Genomic DNA, 14,268 nt, shown 5'->3' with positions numbered 1-14,268 from the left:
ATGGATCAGCACCTCAAAGCAGAGGCAAGTGTTACTCATTGCCAATCGAATGAGTCGTGCACAACACTAATGTATGTTTATATATATATATTTTCAGTTTCCATTAAAGTTTCCATTAAAATGATTTAATAGTGCAAAAATTGAAATAGCTAGCATTGACAATCCTTGAACACACAATGCTCTACTCATCAGTGTGAAGTCCTTGTTTCACTTCTCTGTTCCGGCATTGTTGTGACATTTGTTTTGAGGGTGATGTTCAGGTTTGTGGGAAGTGGATGCTGAGAGACAAACGGCCCAAGGTAGGATGTTGGTAATTACATATTGATTTCTATGCTGCTGGTGGTATTCAGCCAGCTCTGTAATAGTGTGGAATGAATCACTCTCCATCTATGATGGCTAAGTATTTATTCGTTTTAATTCTCTTTGTTGGGAACTTGATTTATGCCTTTACAACCCTGGTCACGCCTCAGTACAGCTGACCCCTCCATGTTGAAGTATCAGTGGCGATTTCTCTAAGACTGCAAGGGTGGCTCAACGTCACATAAAATGAAACTCTCCGAGTTTGTAAAAAGTGCTGAAATATATTCATTACCTAAATATGCATTAGAATACCTTGCACATAATGGCAGATAACATTGTCAACTGTGTGGATATGATTTTCCAAATAGCTCCAAGAATATTTTGGGAGTTAAGATGGAGCTATGATGGCCATGTTTATATGAGACCAAATAAAAACAATAAATCAGGAGTGACAAATGCTTTTTGTGATAAGTGTTAATGTAGAGTAACTATGAATCTGATAAAACAGTATGAAGGATTCCAAAAAAAACAAAATGCATCGTTCATAGGTTTCAATAATAACAGTGGATTTATCGTTTGTTTAAGTGGGATCTTAAAGTGCCTACAAAGGTTCACAGCAAAATAACCACTTAGAATTTCTGCAAAGCTGGTAAAAATAAACTAAGGACAAAACACAAGACATGGCACTCATGTAAGCTGACAGACAACAGATGAGTCTGAATGTGTTCTATTTTAACAATGAAGCGATGTAATTTTTGTGTGTTTCCCATAACAGTTGCCATATTATTTTTTCCCATTATTTAAGTGCCTCTTGAAGTGACCCTGACACATGCCTCACTGAATTCGGCACTTAGCGTAATACACTGCTGACAAATGCCCATGGAACTATGCACTTGTCATTGCATCTTGCACTTCATTTTTATTCACTGACAACTCAGACCGCTCTACGGCCAGAGCCTCATTATTCCCTCCCATGAGAATGTGATTAAGATGCAGGCACAATAAGAAGTACCATTAATATGATATATAGTTGTCATCAGCGGTTGCTATGGCAACCTTACATTCAATACTGTGAATGCAGCTTTATATTATCTGTTGACTGTTGTGTAGTCGCTAATGTAGTGTTTCTTAACTTCTATTGAGTCAAGGCACGTATTTTATATTAGACCAATAGCACAACCAAACAAAAATGTCACAAAAAGAATTTTCAAAATACTGTTGAAATTATTTCCTCCTCAGTGAGTTTTGAAATCTGGGCTTAATTGAACACAAAACTGAGGAAGCCATAACTAATTGTGTTGTGTTAATTGCAACAGGTGGATACACAAGCAATCTGTCACTGATAAATAAACTTGAAATAAATTGTCGGTCAAAAAGATCAATTGGAGGACGTCGATTATCTCTCATGGCATTTTTTTTTTCCATATTCCATCAGCAAGTGCCCTACCTGCATGCATGTGCTGTACTTTATATGGAAAGCGCCAAAGATGGATGCAAGCCCACACGAGCTGATGCTCAACTAAAACAATGCAATGATCTCAAGGCTGACGTGGTTGCGTAAGACACTTCATTTGATACATTCACGCAGCAGCTAAAATCATTGCACTGCCTTCATTACTATACTTCAGTGGTGATATGGACAAAAAGACAACATTTAATTGGGCCAAGCTGTCAGTGAGTATAATATCTGCCTAATTCATCCTTTAACGTCTCACTTTTTACAGTTTCTCTCATCAAGCTTGTATTTCCATTGCACCTTTGCCCCCGCTGTGACCCCATCAAAGTCAAGGCGAGATTCCAGTCAGTTTCTGCTCTTTATCTTTTCACCAAAGTGAGATTAGGCAAAGCAGCCATTAGTGTTTATCAACTGCATCTCTACAACCCGACGTAGCCTAACAAATCACACCTGACGAATAGAAGGATCGGAAGTGGTTCGAATGTGTATTCCGTGAGAGGAGTGATGGATGAGAGAGTATTGTTGCATATGTGACGGCTGCTGAGATGCATTAAATACGCCATCTAAAGTGATGCCTGATCACCAAAGCAAAAAGAGGATATCCGGCAGCAGTTTCTCCAGCTGCCTATAAAGTACGAGCTTGGCATATTGTGTCAAATTTGAATGGGCCCAGAAAACCACGTTCAATCCAGAAAATCCTCACATTTGCCAAGGGAAGACGCAAATGACAAATGGGAATATATATTTCAGGAAACTCACTTGAAGATATGAGCCATTATTGTTTTTTGATATGATAATCCAACCGCTTCTCACTTCTAAATCTTGGATGGCGCAGTGATATATAATAGCTTCGCTTGGCAAGTAATGTTTGAAGTAATGAAACATGATACAAAAGAGATGCTGCATTGATTTTCATAATACAGTAATTCAGATATCGGAGGGGCCTGATAATCACACTAAATTGCCATTTCTTCTTGTTTCATTAATTCAAGCCCAATATTGTTTTCATGCTAGAATGTCTTGTTGGAAAGCAATATTCATTAGTTTTGTTTTCACAAAAGTCATTTGTTGTGGGGAATTTCCACTGATGGACGCTGCACCTCGTCATGTCACCTTTCTTTCAAATCAACTCAGCACAAACTAATCACATCTAATTCAAGAGCTGTATCAAAAATGCAGTGACTACCCCCCCCAAAAAAAAAAACCAAACATAGGTATTAAATACCTTAGATGATTTCTGTGAAAGGCATTATTATTGTCTTTGTAAAGGAAACATCTGGTTCAGTTTCAATTATGGTATAGGTTAGTGTACATCCTTAAAAATGTTGGGTCAAAACCAACCCAATTTGGGTTTAGATTGGCTCAACCTTGGTAGTTGGGCCATTAATATTTGGACAAAACAAGCATTTTTTGTCCAAAACAACCCAACAAAAAACTGTCCAAATTAGGGTTGGTCCGATTACTAACCCAGCATTTTTTAAGTGCGTACCCAATGAAGTCGCTGGTAAGCTTAAAAGAGAATGAATGTTTTCTTCATGAATGTTTTTTCGATGGAAAGGTTTTCATTTGTTCACCATAAATTGCTTTAAGCCTGACTCAATATAGCTTATGACACATTCACCTTTTCCTCACACTACTTCATCTTGACAAAAAAAGCCTCTTTTTTTGAAAACCATTCCTAATTCCCAAACGAATCCTTATTATCTGAACAGATGATGATCCGGACAAATAAAGATTAGTGCAGTGGGAGGAGGAAAAAGTTAATTATAACCAGGACAAGACAAGAAGGAAGTCATTTCTCCTGAGCTTATCTTAAGAAGCACAAGGAAACTGTTGAAATGTCAGATTAATGTCAAATATAGCTGAGTTTTATTGAGTATGGAGGAGGAAAAAGCCTGGCCAAAATGATCCTGTTTTTATTCCTTGTGTCCTGGGGATGTTGAAGCGGTATAATTTGAAAATGCAAAATGTGTTTCATTGTCCTGCAAGGAGTAAACAGTATCAGCAACAGACAGACAAATGCAATAAGTTTTATTCAAGTGCCATCTTGGAGGAATTCAGAGTGAATCTGCAGCTACAGTACATGATGCCTCCCTGGTCTTGAATAGCATCTTGTCTACCAAGCAAACAAAATAATCAACTTGGTGCCTGTCACAACACATTCTTTGACCCTGAAGGGAAATTTGACTGCCGTGCATAAATGTAGGCTACCAAAAGACAAAGTTGGACGATATTAGTTGGGATTTTTGTTGTTACTCGGTGAAAACTCTCTCATAATGAATACTAAATGTATCAGTTGTCCTTTAGCTGAGTTAGCCAACTGTGTTTCTTTTATTGTGAAAAACAAAAGCTTTGTATACTAAGTGAATGTGAGTTACAAAACAGTGGATAGAGATAGAGCCAGGAGTGTCAAACTCATTTTTGTCGCGGGCCGCAATCTTAGTTATAGTTTCCTTCAGAGGTCCATGATGACTGTCAACACCTTATATAGTCTACACAACAAATTGATTTAGTTTTGAAATCAGACACTAGTAAAAACTGTTTAAACTGATTGGTAATTAATATTTCGTTGTTGTTTTAAAGTGGACAATTTGTAATTTTAGTATGGACACATGAAGTACAACATTTTGCCTTTGCAGGCCACATAAAATGTTGTGGTGGGCCGTATCTGCCCCCCGAGCCTTGAGTTTGACACCTATGAGATAGACTGTGAGACAGTGAGGTTAGGTGGATGTGATATACAGAAAGGTATCAGAAGAAAAAGAATTGGTTAGTTATGCAATTCAGTAATGGGCTTCACATCAGCTTTACTGTAGCTTCAGTATCAAGTCTTAAGTTCTCTTTAAAAAAAAAAAAACATCACTGTTTGACAATTGAGAGGTTCAAATTTCTTCATTGTGGCACCTCCCATTATTATTGGTTTTCTTACTTGTATATTTTGCCCGTCTAGTATTTTTACCTCTGTCAACAACTTTATTTCCATCAACCCTTGTTCCCTCAGCAATAAAGGCCACAGCTCAAAACACCTGCAACGACACGTGCCCGTGCTCAGCCACATTTTTACGTGCCTGTATTTATGCGTGCTTTTGTACAAGTGGTGTGAGTTGAATTCCAAATCATCTAAACTACGTCCCCGTAGATGCTTCAGAGGTGCACCGGTGTCTCTTCATGATGATGATTTAGCAGACGAAACAAAAAATGAAATGCCAGAGTTTTGTGTCTCGTCCCTCACCCCCAGTTCAGGGTCAATACATCCCCAAAGCACTATGAAGAGCTTTACAATTAGTTGATCGAACATACCTCCAGTGAGCCATCTGCCTGGTCACACGGTGGAACTGATGTCCTCACCTGCCTAAGGCAATTAACTCTAAATACGACTCATGCCCCACAATCCTCCTCCCAGCTGAGAATAAAAAGGTAGAAAAACACTGAAGTTGAAGAGCGGGCGGGAACCCTTGACCGTGGCCTCCAGACAGTGAGGGATAATTACTTCTCTCACATTTATACCGGCATTCATGCAGAATGGTGGACGATTCTTATTGGCTGGGGAGGTTGCCAAAGGCTTGGTGCAACCACAGAGGAGAAAGTTGGGATGGAGGAAAAGCGTACGAGGGCAGCTGGTGGCGAAAACAAAGGTTAGGTGATTAATTAGAGGAACAGCTCAAGGTCAGATTTCATTGTTGGGGTGATAGGTCAAATGATTGCAGCAATGAGTGTGTCACCTGATGCATTGCACAATCATACATGGCCTTAGCTGGAGTGAAAAGATGAAGTTGTAATTCTGAGTGCTGCGGAAAGGAATCAAAAGAGGGATGAAAAGTGGAGGAACAGAGGACAAGCATGACGACAACAACAATATTCTCATCTTTGGAGTGTCTGTCTTTGGACTGACATTTCAATTAAATTGTCATCACAAGCATTGCTGACTTCATATCTCAAATTGTCTTTTTTCCACTATGGAGGACTTTGTGTTACTTGTAAAAGTGAGCAATATCTCTAACACTGCTGAAGTGGCAAAATGACGTCAGCCATTAAATATGAATACCATATTTTCCAGACTATAACCGACTACTTTTTGCAAAAGCTTTGAACCCTGCGGTTTATAGTCCAGTGTGGCTTATCTATGGATTTTTATGATATGGTATGATTTATGCATATTCTCTTATATATGAAAATTAAACATTTAAACACCTGCGGCTTATAGTCCAGTGCGTCATATATATGAGCAAAACAAGATTTTTCTCCTGTTTTAGCTTTAGGATGCGTAGATGGAAAATGATTGGACACATGCTACGGCAGGACCACAACAACGACTGCAACACAGCCATGACCTGGGCACCAGAACGAAAAAGAAGGTAGACCGAAGACCACCTGGAGGCGTACTGTCGAGAAAGAAAGGAAAGAAGCAGGATGGAAGTCATGGTCTGAAGCGAGGACTGCGGCAGCTGACCGTGACAAGTAGAAGTGCTCTCTGAAGACCTTATGTGCCACAAGGCACGAAGTGAATAGAAAGATTTAGCTGGTGCGGCTTGAGGTACATGTTGGCTGATTGTCCATTCACATAAGAATATATAGAGTAATAAATATAAATATTAAAGGTTACAAATTATTAAATAATTAATCATTATTCAAAATAAAAGTCATTGGCCTTTTCCACTCTACATCCAGATATTAGGATCAGTAGGTTTTCATCAGTGGGATTCTGTGAATGTCACTGCGGCTCCATTCTCTGGCTCCGCCATTTAAGTCGCCCCAGAACATGATGGATTTCTCAGGCCACACCTCACAATTCCTAGAAATGTTTTTTCCATTTGCAGCCTAATATGACCACATCTTTCCAAAGTTACATTACTGTTTCAAAGCGATTATTGACACCGTCATTCTGCTTCTCTCCTAATAGTACGCTGTATTTCACAAGTATCATTTTATGTTGTGCGCTCCAATGTTTGTTCATTGAAGGAAAACGATAGAAGGCCTCATAATGTTCACTTTTCTGCGGGCAGATCATTTACAATGGTAGGAAGTTCTCAATCTTCGAAGCAGATGGCCTACTATATCAGGATGCATGCTGTGGTTTTGCCCTTGACATGCCTCCCAAACAGAAACCTTTCAGTAACTATTATTTGGATGTAAACATGGACATGGGTATAATCATAAATCCACTTTTTTCGGCGTTACTGTGTTCATCTTTATTGCCATAGTAAATTAACACGTTTTCATTTTCTTCAACTTTTTCTGAAACCCCATTGCAGCGCAGATAAAATGCCATTCCCTCCTGCTTATCAATTATTATTATTCCATGTTGGCTTAAAAAGCAGAAGAAAGAGCAGCTATGTCAATTCTCATTAATTCTCCCGTGAATTAAAGCTAGCATAGATGATAGGAAATTAATGTCTGCAATGAGAAACCTAAATTATTCAACAGTAACAGGGTAATGTTGGAGAATCTCTATGCCGGTTACTCTCCAATCATTGGGAGCTTCTCCCCTCCCTTTCCTTTGCTTTTTAATATTGCATGTTTTCAAAACCCTGCTTGATGCAGGCCTATTATCCCCACTATAATCCCAGCATACATTTAGTTATGCTGAATTTGTCATTTGTACATAATTATTTTACCAACTTTGCAGAAGTACAAAATAATTGTATTCATTCCTGGTCAGCAGCCAATCACAGGACACGTAGATAGACAACTATTCGTACTCACACGCACACCTACGGGTAATTTGAAGTGGTCAATTGGCCTACCATTCATGTCTTTGGTGAAACTGGAGCACCAGGAGGAAAATCAATGCAGGGATGGGGAGAACATACAAACTGCACACAGGAAGGCTGGTGTCTCAATTGAACCTTAAGAACTGTAAAGCAGACGTGCGACACCGCGCTGCCCTACAAAATATCTATCCATCCATCCATCAATTTTCGGGACTTGGTTGCAGTTCCGAAAATATACATATAGATATTTTTTACAACCTGTATTGCATATGCCAGAACACCACTGCAGGAGATGAACGTCGCACAAAGAACACCATTTAATCCAGGGATTCCTGTTGTGCCTTTAATGTTGAAGGCTATGGCAGGCTCCATCACAAAGTTTCACTTTTCATCTATTCTGGCGTGACCCGCAGCTTTCAGAAATGTCACTGGCCATTTCCCGTTCAGTTGACCATGATTGTATATCTACTAATTGGTAAAGTTCCGACTGATATCTATCACTAATGAGATTGCTCTTTGAAAGCACTCTGGAGATACAAGAAAGAAGTCAGGGAAATATTACAAATTACCTGAATGCATAATTCTTTGTGAAGTTGCAGGATGCAGCTTGATCTCACTTTTACATCAGAAAAACCTCTGGCTTTTTCAAATTAATTAATATGCCCCTTGAATTTGTATTCTGAGACTGCTGTGGACTGAGCAGGATCTTAAAACCTTTTGTGTGCATCCTGCCTCACACATGATTTAATACCCAGACCTTTTTCCTCATCTCCATATCCACGACATCGGTCCGGCCTGCTGTAGATAACCTTATGTCCCCTAATTAGTAGGACAGCTGTGTCTCCCTTGGCCTCATTGACACAGCAGCACATAGCAACATACGCTTGCCCCCCTGAGACCATGGCCAACCATCACTGTCATAAATCCACGGGGTGCAAAGGCTGGCAGCCAGGACTGGCCAACTAATCACTCAGACAAGTAGTGCTGGGTATAGAGGTGACCCAAAATGACTGGCTTGGGAAACACAGAGATACGTTAAAAGATACAGAGTTTGCAGTCTCACCATATCATTGATACAAAATACATGAATTGGTTTTGGCTTCTAAACTTAACGATGTTGCCTGACAGTTCATGAATTATGTTACCGAGTGTTAAATATCATATTAAATATCATGATTTGATGTGTTTACAATCAAACAGGTTGCCCCCCGTGAACTCAAAGAGAACATCTGGAGCAGTAAATCGGTTTACAAAAAAACTTTGCTTACTGCAACAGTTTTTTTTATTGTATATTATTCAATTACATATTAATTAAAATTATTATACTAAATAAATAAATAAATAAATAAATAAATAAATAAATAAATAAATATTATTCAAAGCACTTATTTTTATCGTGGGGAATATTTGCAGTCAGAGAACACACCGGTTCCAGTTTGAGGATCACTTGTATTGGATCGATTAAATCAGCAAACATGAAATGTGATGTCTTCTATGCTGCCTCTTTGGGTGATCAAAATGGGCGAATGCTTTTGTGTTGTCCGTCTTTGGTTGGTTGATTCGGAGACAAAGCATTTCCTTTGAGCCATAGTATAACATCAATAACTGTATGTGAGAACTTCAGTCTTGAAAGTACTATTTAATTGATAGGATTGGACTGAGGGTATTTGTTTACGCATTGTTGGCTACATTTATAATGATTCCATTCAAAAGGAAAGCATCAACAGAATAAAACACCATCACAAATGATAGAGACGACTGCTCCATTGTGTTTGCATATACAGACAGTACTTTTCAGAATAGACTAAATTCTTAAACATCAGGAACGTACACATTTATATAAAAAATGGATTAGAGATGAATTCTGAGTCATTCTTACAGCCAATCTTACTGATGAGGTCACTTTTGAAAGAATTACTATAACATACATACACACATATAAATAAAACAAATCAAATAAAAGACCACTGGGGTCAAAAATTTTGCTCGCGTGCAATTCCAAGCAATTCTTATGATTTGATTTTTTTGAAGATACAAAACATTCACCGAAATGGTTTCTCAGTAAAGTGTACACTCGTGGTTTTTATTGAGAGGGATCCAGATCCAGAACTTTCCTGTACGATTCATTTATAAGCAGGTGAATATATTAAACAACTCCGGTTTCCATTAGGCATGTAATCCAGCAAATTGTTTATCGACCCATATCTCAGCACTGGCACTCCTTGATTAATGATCTTATTAGAGTGGGAGGAGCAGTGTGAGGTGGAAAGATGACAGCCCATTTCAAAAGCAGCGCTATCCATTAACATACATTACTTCTTCAAAGAAATCCTTTGCACCACTGGCGCCCCCTGATCATCCCCGTTTCCACGCCGTGTTTAAAATAGCATATTATAATGCATGGTAGTGAACACATAATACACAAATGCAGTACTGACTTTAAAATATTTTATGCACTTGGGTAAATAATTGAAAGGTACATCATGCTTGACATTCTGACTGGGGTCAGAAGAAGAAGACTTTTTAACAACACAGGTAGAATCACGGACAATTTAAGATTCTAATTCCACTCCTTCTCAAATAAAGAGCCTCACTTCACGGTCACGAATAAAAAGCTCCATTCTATAAAGCGGCATTTATAAAACTGAGGAGCATACTGAAAATGCTTTTGTCCATTGCATTACATGTTTATCTGATTAGCGTTCATAATAGCATTGAATCTAAATTGTAACTTTTTTTTGCACTTCTGCCATGATACGGGTGACATTTAAAATCCAGCCACTGTCTGGTGTCGTTGCACGAAGAACATTTGTGGTGGAGTCATTCCACACCCCATAATCACAGAATAGGCCTGCTAGTTGCATTCCTGAAACAATGGCAGTGAGCTCACTGGAGGTCAAAGTGACCTTTGACTGGATATGATGTGACACCTGTCTCATTCTCATCTGCTTGAGAACGCGCACTTGAGTATGTGCTCATATGTCACGTGTGTGAGATGGAGGGTGAGAAGAAGAGAGAGAGCAGCATTCACACCTCACCAAACAAACGACTGATCATTCAGGAGTAGGAGAAAAAATTAACTAATCAGCCTCTCCAGTGGTGGAATCTCACCCAATTTATTTTCAAGCTAACAGGCGCTGGTTAATGAGCTGAAGCAAAGCATCCCCCCCTCTCCCCTCTCTCTCTTTTCTCTTCCTGTCCTCCTGTTGTTCCACCGGTGCTTCTTCAGTCTAAACCAATTACTTCTCAGCGCATCTGCTCGTGTGCACAAATCACTGTTGTGTGTCCAGTCAGACACCTTCATAGCTCAGCTCACATTGGGGGGGAAAAAAAAAATGGCAGCCTGAAGAAGAAAAACTTTGATGTTCATGGAAGAAAAAAAAATGTATTTACATTGTGTTTATAGTTTTAATGGCGCATATATGCGGCCAGGAGAGAGTTGACTATTGATTTGTGCATCTCAGTAACTTTCCTTGTGGCAGTTATGAAAGAATTAGAGGGCGTCCTCTGATTATGATGTAGATTTGTTTCTTCATAATCGGAATTTTTATGCTAGTCACAATTACGCATGAGTAAAGACAAAATTAGAGTGAAGAGTTTTATCAAAACAGTCTTAGGCCAGTCTAAGTTTGTGAAACGGTAAATACAGTGAGCCTTCTTCACATGGCTTACATGACTGCACAAATAAACTCATTGGCCACCATTTGTTACCTCACTGTGTCATGTCATGGCCCTCATGAACTAATGATCTCATGTCCTCTAAATCGCCCAAGGGTCCAAGTAGTTCCGGTAAAATTACAAGTGCTCAGAACCTTGGCTGAACTTGACTAGAATTACCTGCTTTTGCCAAGGATCAATTGCATTGCTGAATTTGTTTTTAGAACACATACCCACTGTAAAACCAAACAGGAGCATTTTAGGTCTCCAGGATGATATGGAGCATTCTGGTTCTACCTCAGACGTAGGACCAGGCTAAAGTTGTGACCTCGACATTTAAAGACATACTGCTGTAAAACAAATACTCCTTGACCTCTTTCATTTAAGTGAATTTCATAGCTAAGCAGGTGCCGAAGCTTTAAAATGCCACACACCAAACAAATTTCAATGTAAGCCATCATTACTATCAAATATAAATACTAGTAGGTTCAAATCATTGTCTCAAAGACATGGAACAATGAATGGCTGACCTTTTGGGAAGATGCTGTTAAAAACTTCTTGCTCAGTTCTCAGAGCAGCGGTGCAGAACAGATATAAGTACAGGTATTGGAAATTGAAAAATGAAAGGGATTGTGTACCTTTGAGAGTCTCATTTTGCATTTGCCAGTTCTATATATTGTAAACTGGTCATGTGATTATGAAGCGGTAATTTAATTGAAGAAGAAGAATTCAATTGTTCAGCATTATGCTTATAAAAATGGCTGACAAAACAATATTTAATATTCATGCACAAATGAAAATGATACACAATAGAAAAAGTGTTGGGTTTTTTTAAATAAAAAGCTGTAATTTAATTATTTGGATCTTGGCTTGTATCAAAAATGAGTAAAATACTTTGATACTGTATATTCTGCATGACACAAAACAGTAAACTACTTTAAATGGCTTTATATGCTTTCATGGTTGCCTCCAACTTCTAACCTCTCCAAAGTTTGGACAATTATTGTTATTTACGCATTTTCAACAAAATCGGTGGAAAAGGTCACACTTGGATGCCCAGAGGTAGAAACAACAATCACTCACAAGCTTTCAGTCATTCCTCCTTATGTAATGCCATGTTGTGGCTAAATGGTTTTGAAAGAAAATATCCTTTTAGACACTGAGAAACATTCTGATGAAATCACAATTTAAATCGTAGGAAAGTTTTCTTTTTTTCTGTCTTCATTGGTGCGGGCGGGCGGGCCTTTGCGCTCTGTTTATCCCAAACTTCTTTCGCTCATGCTTGGAGGCAATTGGGGAAAAAAAAACATTTGGCTTACCAAAATCTGTTTATCCCAAACTTCTTTCTCTCATGTTTTTCTTAGAGGCAAATGGGGGAGAAAAAAACATTTGGTTTACCAAAATCCCGCAGTTCTCTGGGAGCTGTCCTGTATGTCCTCCAGAAATTGTCCTTAGTCAGTGTTGAATTTTTGCCTCATTTTCTAATAGGGGTTGTTAACTTATTTTGTAAATATGCTTGCGGTCACAAGACTGTTAAAAATGAAGAATATTACTTGGCACATAACCTGTCAAGTAACTACAGGTTATTTTCAGAAGGTGATAGTTTAACCCAGAAGCAAATTTAATCTCTTGCCATTATATCCTAGAGAAAAAAAATATCATAAATCTAAACAAACTGCAGCTCTATTTCTCAGAGCAGTGACAGGTGTCGTCAAAAGTACGACAAAAATAACATTTCTTCCCATGATATTTCTTGATAGAGGATATCATAAATTGATTTCATCATTTCAGCCACAGTTGATGTTTACAGTACAAACCACACACCTCATTCTAAGTGAACAAAACAGACAAGCACAGTCAACCGCATCAGAATCGAGTCCTATCAATTTGTCTTCCACTTCCAGGCCTTCAAAAGAAATATGATGCAAGGCTGCTTGGAGGGAAGCGCCTATTTATTTCCCCGGTGTCCATGTTGTGGGAAAAATCAATACAAGTGTCCATTCTGGATTCATCTATATTCTACTGTGTGAAAAGAATGCCCTCACAGGGGGGGGGGGGGCAGATGAGTGGGTGGATTGAGGGGAAGGGGTGAGGCAAGTTCAGCGGTAGGGAGGCGTACAGAAAAGGGGAAAGTACATTTAAAACAGAGAGGTCAAAAAGTTAGAAACTTTTATGTGCACTCACGCAAGGTGGAGAAACTCTCTCTGCTCTGCTTCCCTTTCAGAGAGTGACTCTGTGTTGAACTGTTCCAAAGTAGAGTGCTTTCAAAGTAAGCCATCAGGAGTCTCCTTCGAAACAAATAAAACGGTGTTGATTCGAATGCTTTCAACATTACCTGCAAGTTGCATGTGCTTGCACACACGGGTAACATAACAAGCACATCAGCTGTCATTGAGTGGCTCATTAATCTGACAGGCGTTGGCCTCTCAGGGCAGGCCGAAACGTCACCGCCCTCTCTCTCCTGTCGTGGCATGATGGATCTCTCCAACACTGGCCTGCCAAGCTGCCACTCAAGTCAACCTCCCTGTGGACATCCATCAGGAAACACTTGCTAAGCATACTGTTGATCTTATTTGCAAAGAGTCACCATCAAGGCTCCATGTGCACACTCGGGTCTCACCTTTTTAAATTTTTTAAGCCCTTTGTCTTTCACACATGCCTGTTGGCATATTACTAATTCGGTGTCCTGTAAGCTTCATTAAAGTTACAAATGATAATCAGCATTTATTATTGCTGCAGTGATTCCTAACTGGAGTAAGGTGTACTCCAAGCGGTACATAAGCACATTGCAGGGGGTATGGAGAAATATTGAATCATTTATTTTCCAGATCACTCACATGTGGCCAAAATCACCACAGCCACGTCCAAGCGTCAACTCAAATGGCTCATTAAAATGCAAATGATACTGTGAATAGTATCATTTAAAAAAATGCCATTGTGGGTCTGAATTATTCTTGTTCAGTGTTTTGTTCCTAATATTATAAGCTTCAATGGCTAGTTTCAAAGAGACTTGTCAAAAGAGCTCCATTTTTATCAGTTTCTGCACATACTGAAAAACAAAGTTTTATTCTTATGATTCTTTCTTATTTTTTTTTATTTAAACATTTATTTTTTAGGTAACATTTCCTAATTTTATGTTTCGAG

The 14,268-nt window shown here is 38.9% G+C and overlaps 1 long non-coding RNA gene across 2 annotated transcripts; it reads right to left on the bottom strand.

Moving 5' to 3' along the window:
• Positions 1-3,909: 3,909 nt before the first annotated feature.
• LOC147056708 (uncharacterized) lies at positions 3,910-13,647 on the bottom strand. Of its 2 annotated transcripts, XR_015066093.1 has the most exons (5): positions 13,460-13,647; positions 13,309-13,367; positions 5,256-5,373; positions 5,057-5,159; positions 3,910-4,782 (listed from the first exon to the last, which is right to left on the bottom strand). It is a non-coding gene; the product is annotated as an uncharacterized LOC147056708 (long non-coding RNA). The 2 variants fall into 2 exon arrangements; XR_015066092.1 differs by having other exon boundaries at positions 13,309-13,647.
• Between the last annotated feature and the right edge of the window lie 621 nt (positions 13,648-14,268).

This window comes from Syngnathus leptorhynchus, chromosome 5 (genome assembly GCF_054491065.1).
Source record: "Syngnathus leptorhynchus isolate UIUO chromosome 5, UIUO_Slep, whole genome shotgun sequence".
NCBI classification, from domain to species: Eukaryota; Metazoa; Chordata; class Actinopteri; order Syngnathiformes; family Syngnathidae; genus Syngnathus; species Syngnathus leptorhynchus.
The sequence above is the reverse complement of the archived record's forward strand: the minus strand, read 5'-3'. Positions and strand labels throughout refer to the sequence as shown.